Below are 9810 nucleotides of genomic sequence, written 5' to 3' on the forward strand. Positions count from 1 at the left end.
ATAATACAGTAACAGTGGTTTACCACAATATATATAATACAGTAACAGTGGTTTACCACAATATATATAATACAGTAACAGTGGTTTACCACATTCACCCCCTGTTAAAAATAGAGTCTGGCAGGGGTGAAGTGGACTTAAAGATCCAGTCTGTTGGGGGCTTTGACCTTCCGCCGTGAACACCTCAGTCCCAGCTGTGGTGTGGCAGAGGTATTTTCAGGTCATGGGATGTGAAGTTAAAAACTCATCACTATTCTTAGAATTCCCCCGATACCAAAAAGGGTCGATATTCTAAATGGTGAACAGGGATTCTCACTCCCTGACTCCGATGCAGGCTTTGGTGGGTGCTATTCAGGTCGAACTATATTTTCAAGTTATCCCCCGGTATAACCCATACCTTCACCGAAGGATTTTACCTACTTACCCCTTAGTAGCATTGATATCCTGGGTCCTGCATTGCTAAGTAAGTAAAGTAGGCTAATAACCACTGTTTCAGGTTAAAACTTTTAAGTTATTTTATTATTATATATTGTTTTTAAAGATGCAATCACTGTCTTTACAGAAAAGTAAAAAGATATTGCTTCTGGGTCCTTCTGGTTGTTTGGAGGGACCTTCTGGTTGTTTGGAGGAACCATCAGGCCCAACTTGACAATCAATTTTCTTTTTAAAATTTGGTCTTCTTTAGATGTATTCGCTGGTGAGCTTGGTGGTATGTCTTATCTTTCCCATGTACCGAGCTGTGAGAGCTGGTTCTGCTGGCTGTCCCCTTTCTTCGGGTTTATATATTTTTCGAATAGTTATTAAGTTTTTCTGACTTTATTGTAAAGTAACTTTTATTTCCCTTGGATTGTAAAAGGTACCTTTAATCTGAATTTTGCAAACACGATTAAGTATTCATTTTGGGCATGGCCTCAGCCTTCAGATCTGATTACATTGTCCTTTGTGATGTTCAAAGTTCCTTTGTGATATTCAAAAATGCTTTGGTTTCAATAGGGGTGTGAATTTTGGTTTGGTTCCTGTCATTTCTATAGTTTAATTTTCCAATTGTGTCCTCAGCTCATAATTTTTACTTTGATTTTGGCTCTAAATTATGTTTCTCGTAGACTGATAGTCTCCAGTTTTCTTTAATTTACTTGGTGTTAGCAGAATTTCACACCTATTTTTTTGCCTCCCTAGTCATTCTTTTCTATCTGCTGATTTTACTTCAATGAAGGTGTGAATCATTGCTTTTAGCGTAATGCTAAAAATCCACTTGGTTATAACTTGAAAGGTTTACATTTATCACTTAACTCAACTGAAACCCTCATCCATGCTTTTCCAGATGCTGACTAAAATAGTTAATTTCAATGAAGGTGTGAACCATTGTTTTTAGCTTCATACAAAAATCATGTTTGGGAGAAGGAATCTGCATTTTATAATCCTGCTCTTTACAGCTGCTGTTAACCCTTCATGGGATCTTTCCCTACATTCACTCGTTTTTTGAATCAGGTGTTGCCAGACTTCCATGTTTCAAATGACACATCTTTCCATATTATCAATTACAGATGGCGAAATGGAAATGTGAGTACTCATCAATAATTTTGAGGAAGTACACGTTACGGTCAGTGGAGGGGAGGGGCCCTTTGAAGTCGATGCTAAGGCGCTCAAAGGGGCGGGAAGCCTTCACCAGGTGTGCTCTGTCTGGCCGATAGAAGTGTGGTTTGCACTCCGCGGAGACCTGGCAGTCCCTGGTCATGGTCCTAACATCGTCGATGGAGTAAGGCAGGTTGCGGGCCTTGATGAAATGAAAAAAACGGGTGACCCCCGGGTGACAGAGGTCATTGTGGAGGGCCTGAAGTTGGTCTACTTGTGCGCTGGCACATGTACTGCGGGATAGGGCATCTGGGGTCTCATTGAGCTTCCAAGGTCGATACAAGATATCAGAATTGTAGGTGGAGAGTTCGGTCCTCCACCTCAGGATCTTGTCATTCTTGATGTTGCCCCGCTGTGTGTTATTAAACATGAAGGCACCCGACCGTTGGTCAGTGAGGAGAGTGAATCGCCTGCCAGCCAGGTAATGCCTCCAATGTCGCACAGCTTCCACAATGACTTGGGCTTCCTTTTTGACGGAGGAGTGTCGAATTTCGGAGGCCTGGAGGGTACAGGAGAAGAAAGCCATGGGCCTGCCCGCCTGGTTGAGGGTAGCGGCCAGAGCAAAGTCAGATGCATCGCTCTCCACCTGGAACGGAATGGACTTGTCGACTGCGTGCATTGCGGCTTTGGCAATATCTGCCTTGATGCGGTTAAAGGCCAAGCGGGCCTCAGCCGTCAGGGGAAAAATGGTAGATTTAATGAATGGGAGGGCCTTGTCCGCATAATTGGGGACCCACTGGGCATAACAGGAGAAGAACACCAGGCATCTCTTCAGTGCCTTGGGGCAGTGGGGGAGGGGAAGTTCCAGGAGGGGCGCATGCGGTCGGGGTCGGGCCCTAGGACCCCATTTTCCACCACGTAGCCAAGGATGGCTAGACGGGTTGTGTGGAAAATGCATTTCTCCTTATTATATGCGAGGTTAAGGAGCTTAGCGGTGCGGAGGAAATGTCGGAGGTGAGCGTCACGGTCCTGCTGGTCATGGCCGCAGATGGTGACATTATACAGATACGGGAACGTGGCCCGCAGCCCGTACTGGTCAACTATTTGGTCCATCACTCGTTTGAAGACCGAGACCCCATTGGTGACGCCGAAGGGGACCCTGAGAAAGTGGTAGGGGCGGCCATCTGCCTCAAAGGCAGTGTATTGGCGGTCCTCCGGGCGGATAGGGAGCTGGTGGTACGCGGACTTCAAGTCAACAGTGGAGAAGACTCGATACTGCGCAATCTGATTGACCATGTCTGATATGCGGGGAAGGGGGTACGCACCGAGCTGCGTGTACTGGTTGATCGTCTGACTGTAGTCGATGACCATCTGGTGCTTCTCCCCAGTCTTGACGACCACCACTTGGGTTCACCAGGGGCTGGTACTGGCCACTATGATCCCTTCCTGCAGGAGTCGCTGGACCTCTGACCTGATAAAGGCCTTGACCCGGGCACTGTATCGTCTTCTCCTTGTGGCTCTGGGCTTACAGTCCAGGGTGAGGTTAGCGAAGAGCGAGGGTGGAGCGACCTTAAGGGTCGCGAGGCTACAGACATTGAGGGAAGGCAGGGGTCCACCAAACTTCAAGGTAAGGCTTCGGAGGTGACATGAAAATCAAGACCCAGTAATTAGACAGCGCAGAGATGAGGGAGGATGTAGAGCTTGAAATTAGCGTACTCTACACCCTGTACCGAAAGGGTTGCGACACAGTAACCCCGGATCTCCACGGAATGTGATCCGGAAGCCAGGTAGATTTTCTAGGTCGCAGGTAAAATTGGGAGGGAGCAGTGCCTTACTGTATCTGGGTGGATGAAGCTGTTAGTGCTCCTGGAGTCGAAGAGGAAGGTCGTCTCGTGCCCGTTGATCCGGACGGCCATCATGGATTTAGTGAGGTGATGAGGTCGCGACTGGGTGATGGAGGCAGAGCTTCAGAAGGTGGGTGGGCTGGTCGAGTGTAGTGGAGGCCAGCGTACGACTGGGTGAGCAGGGGTTCCGGGAAGCGACGGGCTGATTCCAAGATGGCGGTCCCCACGGGTCGCACGTGGCGGATGATGTGGTAGATGGGAGCAGTCCCGACAGGCAACAAGCACGCTGCTGCTGCTGGGTCTGGAAACTTTAGGAACAGGTCGGGCCTGGCAGACTTTGGCGAAGTGGCCCTTCTTTCCGCAACCATTACAGATGTGCTGGGCAGCATGGTCTGGGGTGCTTACCCTGGCCACAGAAGTAGCATCTCGGGCCTCCGGAATTGACAGATTGATGCGTGGCACAGGCTTGCGACGCACCCGGGTCGGGTGATGTCACGAGGGTGCAGTGTGGTCGGAGGTGAAGGCATCCATGTTATGGAAGGCCACTTCCAGTGAATTTGAGAGCTGCACTGTCTCTTGGAGGCCAAGTGTACCCCCTTCTAGCAGGCGCTGGCGCATGTAGCTAGATTTTATGCCAGCGACATAGGCGTCCCTGATCAGCTGCTCCGTGTGCTGGACAGCCGATACCGCCTGACAACTATAGTTCTGGCCAAGTACCCACAAGGCACGCAGGAATTCGGCCTGTGATTCTCCGGGGCGTTGACGCCTCGTGGCAAGGAGATGCCTAGCATACACCTCATTTACTGACTTTACATTCTGTCCCTTCAGCAGCACTTTCGCATCCGCGTACAAGGAAGTGTCCCTGAGAAAGAGGAAATCTTGCGGGCTTACCCAGGCGTTGAGGACTCAAAGCTTGTGGATGTTGGTGACGGCGTCAGCGGCAGATTCGAGGTAAGCTTCGAAGCAGCTTAGCCAGTGCTCGAATGTCGCAGTGGAGTCGGCTGCTTGGGGGTCCAGTTCCAGGCAATCAGGCTTGAGTGATGCATCCATCTTAATCGTTTAGCTTATTAAATTGATGTGCCATCAATTATAACAAAGACGAGTTGTGTAACAAAACTGTGGCTTTAATAAGCTAAACGAGAACCTGCTGGTAACTGATCCCGAACTGGGGCAGGGCCAGAGGTCGGCCACCTTTATACAGAGCCTGAGGGGAGGAGCCACAGGCGGAGCCAGCAGAGACAACAAACAATATATACAATACAGTAACAGTGGTTTACCACAATATATACAATACAGTAAGTGGTTTACCACAATATATATAATACAGGAACAGTGGTTTACCACAATATATATAATACAGTAACAGTGGTTTACCACAATATATACAATACAGTAACAGTGGTTTACCACAATATATATAATACAGGAACAGTGGTTTACCACAATATATACAATACAGTAACAGTGGTTTACCACAATATATATAATACAGTAACAGTGGTTTACCACAATATATATAATACAGGAACAGTGGTTTACCACAATATATATAATACAGGAACAGTGGTTTACCACAATATATATAATACAGGAACAGTGGTTTACCACAATATATATAATACAGGAACAGTGGTTTACCACAATATATACAATACAGTAACAGTGGTTTACCACAATATATATAATACAGGAACAGTGGTTTACCACAATATATATAATACAGGAACAGTGGTTTACCACAATATATATAATACAGGAACAGTGGTTTACCACAATATATACAATACAGTAACAGTGGTTTACCACAGTAGTGCCTCTTACCATTAACAATTTAGAATGCCTTGTTTCATATCAGAAACATATAATAGTTTTTTTTCAGCTGTGTACCATATTTTTCAATGCAGAAACACTTTAATATCTATATGGTGATATTATTGCCCTGACTGATTTCCCTCAAAAATGTACTTTCTTACACTTTTACACTTATTTGTCTGAAGCCTGCACAAACTTTTTTTCCCAGAAATAAATGATCACAAACATTCCTAAATAAGTGTAATTCTCCGGGTTCGGCCCATTAACCTAAGGATTGATTGAATCCCTGTTACTCAATCCTTTGTTTTTTAATTTAATTTTAACAATTTTTATTGTCACAAGTAGGCTCACATTAACACACAATGAAGTTACTGTGAAAATCCCCTAGGCGCCACATTCCGGCGCCTGTTCGGGTTCACGGAGGGAGAAATCAGAATGTCCAATTTACCTAACTGTACGTTTTTTGGGATTTGTGGGAGGAAACCTGAGCACCCGGCGGAAACCCACGCAGACACGGGGAGAACGTGTAGACTCCGCACAGACAGTGACCCAAGCCGGGAATCGAACCTGGTCCCTGGAGCTGTGAAGCAACAGTGCTAACCACTGTGCCACCATGCCACCCCACTGAAAACTGCAATTGCTAATGGGTTCTTTACTGGCCGACAAACAGACCATAGGATTTAGAGACTGACTTCCAAATGGCTTCCCAATTTTCCAAATTGTCCTGGATTCAATAATGGAAGTGAACATATTCTACGATTAATATTTTAAAAAGAGATTTTAGAGTACCCAATTCATTTTTTCCAATTAAGGGTCAATTTAGCGTGGTCAGTCCACCTACCCTGCACATCTTTGGGTTGTGGGGGTGAAACCCATGCAAACACGGGGAGAATGTGCAAACTCCACACGGACAGTGACCCAGAGCCGGTATCCAACCGGGGACCTCGGTGCCATGAGGCAGCAGTGCTAACCACTGCACCACCGTGCTGCCCTTTCTACGATTAATATAATAAAAAGAAATGCAAGATGTCAGTGACGTGAATGAAAAGAAAGAGTTGCACTGCAATAATAACTGGTTTACGATTAGTACAGGGTTAGCACTGCAACATCTGATCAAATCTTTCATTTCAAATCAAATAGTTTGAATGTGGGAGTTGCTGTGGAACTTTATCGAAAGCAGAATAAAGCTGCTTGTCTGAAGAGTAACAGCAAAAATAACCCATGTAATGATTGACATAATCTGGCTCAGATTCAAAGAATGCAATATATTTTGGAATTCGAATAACGACAATAAACCGCTTTGAGGTTCAGCCTGGTGGTTTATGAAATAATCTGACTTCAGTGTATCATACAGAACCTATGTGTGAATTCAGAACAATTCACATATTCCATAATTTAAATTCACATGAATGGAGAATTTATGAGGCGTTGTTACAGTTGTTTAATTTTACTTTGCATTGTGCATTGTAGTCAAATGGTTAAACTGTAATCTTGCTAGCTGTTCCAGTCTATAAAAGGACGATAACAGCCTTCTAAAAGTCCTTGCTTTAAAACTCATTTTGAATTTTTTTAAAAACTCACCAGACATTACTACCAGCTGCGTTAATGATTGAATTGAGATGGGAACATCGCTCAGTGCATTCTCGAGAATAGGTTTATTAGAGATTGAAAGGAGCAGCTGACTGTTCATTCCGGTTCTGACATAAATTTTCACATAAAAATAGATAAAATAAAAACAGCTACAGACCCACAAAGTATCCTATAATGAACTGGCAAGATTTAGGTTTCTTTTGAGAGGAAGTGTTACTAAGGGAGCTCTCGTTGCCAAGCAGCCAGCAGCTCACTTGCTGTGCAGGGGCAAAGTGTGGGTGCGGGGTGGGGGGTGTAATGATGTTTGGAGAAGGATGAAAGCAGGCACAAACTTGCATTCGCTGCTGGTGAGTATGTACCAGTTGCACATCAATGAGCTGGAAGCTGTTGTGATTCATGAAGACAAAATGTAGGGTCATCTGCAAAAGCAAACAAGAGTGTTATGTGCAGCGCCGGCCCTAGGGTTGCTGGCGCCCCGGGCAAGCTGAACTTCGGCACCCTTGGGGGGGGGGGGGGGGGGCCGAGGGGGGGGCGGGGCTGAGGGGGGGGCGAGGGGGGGGGGGCCGAGGGGGGTGGGGCCGAGGCGGGGGGGCGGACCCGAGGGGGGGGGGCGGGGGGAGTGGACCGAGCGGGGCCGCCCTGGGGGAGGGCGGCCACCGTGCATGCGCTGGTTGGCACCTGCCCAACTGCGCATGCGCGGGACCCGAGTCTCTGGCGCCCCCTAGCACATGGCGCCCCGGGCGACTGCCCGAGTTGCCGGTGCCTTGAGCCGGCCCTGGTTATGTGTACTGTCCATTAAGCCCTAGACCCGGGGGAAGGCTGCAGTCAACACAAACCTTCTGTTGTCCCTTGGAAGTGATGGCATCAGTCACCTGCTTAATACAGGCAGGAATTGAAAACTGAATGGTGTTGCTGATATTGCCTGCTCCAGCCTTGAAGGAGCTGAAGGCAAAGACGTTGAGGACCATACAGAAAGTGTCAACAATACCATAAGCTATGTAGTGAGTTGCAGATTTTGGAACATGAGGCAGTGCAACTCGGAATACTCTCCCTGGAGAAGCACTTTATGCTTCTGGGGGGGCGGAGGGGGGGTATACCACCAACTAGGGGGGTAGACGTGGGGGAGAACAGGGGGGGGACAACACAGGGAAGAGGGGTAACGCAAGTGCCGTGTTAAGCACAGTAAGTTAACATGGGCTGCAACTGGATGCAGCTTTACCTGAGAGATACTCCACACCTTGAAATTAGTTCAATTTGATTTATTGAACCTGTCACACAGTTAGCTCAATCCTCTGTGAGTTCGACTCTCTGCTAACCTAGTGTGATTAATCTGTCTGTAGCCACGTGCTGTAGGAGTTCTATGATATGTACACACTGTAGATGCCCTCAGTGGAAAGAGGCAGAGTGTGTCTGCCTCATGCCTTTTATAGTGGGAAACCACCCCCACGTTTTCTGCCTGCTGATTGGTTATGTCCTGTTCTCTGTATTCATTAGCTGCCTGTTTGTATCTTATTATGTGCATGACTGCATATCATGACAGGAAGGAGAGAGAAGCAGAACCATAGGGGTAACAAAGGGGCAATGGGGGGGGGGAAGGGCTTTAGGCTGGCTCCAACAGGCCACGCAAGGTAACGGACGGCACAGTAACACAGTGGGTGGCACTGTTGCTTCACAGCACCAGGGTCCCAGCTTGGGTCACTGTGCGGAGTCTGCACGTTCTCCCCATGTCTGCGTGGGTTTCCTCCGGGTGCTCCGGTTTCCTCCCATAAGTCCCGAAAGAAGTGCTATTAGGTAAATTGGACATTCTGATTTCTCCCTCCGTGAACCCGAACAGGCGCCGGAATGTGGTGACATGGGGCTTTTCACAGTAACTTTATTGCAGTGTTAATGTAAGCCTACTTGTGACAATAATAAAGATTATTATTATGCAATGCTCTTTTGAGAAGTACAGACATGTAACTCTGAGCTTACACACCCAGGAACAGATTTTGAAGTCTGGGATCCAGGATAGCAGCATCTGAAAAATGGTGGGATGTAACTTACTGGCGTGCGGCAACCAATGGTGTGTCTGCCACCATATAATCAAGGGTCTACTGTTTCACAGGGTTTTATGATGTACATCATAATTGCCAGTTAATGAAAAATTCAAATGAAACGAAAATCGCTTATTGTCACGAGTAGACTTCAATGAAGTTACTGTGAAAAGCCCCTAGTCGCCACATTCCGGCGCCTGTTCGGGGAGGCTGGTACGGGAATCAAACCGTGCTGCTGGCCTGCTTGGTCTGCTTTAAAAGCCAGCGATTTTGAGTCTGCTGAAGATGCTAGACACATTTTCAGCAGCCAGTCCAGCAAAGAGGAACCCAGAAGATAAGTTTATATTTATTCTTGAAGGACTGGGAGAAGCATTAGTGCGGCTCCAAGCGCTGTGTGTAACATACATTGTTTCACTGAGTTCCTCTCTTGCCCAATGACAGATGCCTGAATCAATTTTTAATCAGAAGGTGGCATGATTGCCCCCGAGGCAGAAATTTTTCCATCCGCAGCCACTGGCTGCCTGTTAAAGAAAACAAACTTTCAAAATAAACCAGCCCCCCTCTCCCTCCCCGGCACCAGTTCGTCACCCAGAATTCCACTGGATTTATAGGCAGGTTGAGGAGGGGCGGGGGGTGGGGGGCACCACACTGGTGAGAAAGCTAACGCGCCAGGAGGTACGAGTGGGGGGGGGGGGGGGGGGGTGGGGTGGGGGGTGGAGAACAGAGGGGGGGGGATAACAGTATGAAGTGGGGGGTACCAGAAAGAGAGAGAAGCAGAACCACAGGGGGAACAAAGGGACAAGGGGGGGCAAGGGCAGTGGGCTGGCTACAACAGGCCACACAAGGTAATGGGGAACAAACTGGCACCACAAGCTGCCACTTTGGAGGATCTCCAAACCAAGGGAAACCCCGGAGTACAAGGTCCACCTGGCGTACACATAGTTGGCGGCTGTCATGAT

The sequence above is a fragment of the Scyliorhinus canicula genome, chromosome 1 (genome assembly GCF_902713615.1).
Source record: "Scyliorhinus canicula chromosome 1, sScyCan1.1, whole genome shotgun sequence".
NCBI lineage: Eukaryota > Metazoa > Chordata > Chondrichthyes > Carcharhiniformes > Scyliorhinidae > Scyliorhinus > Scyliorhinus canicula.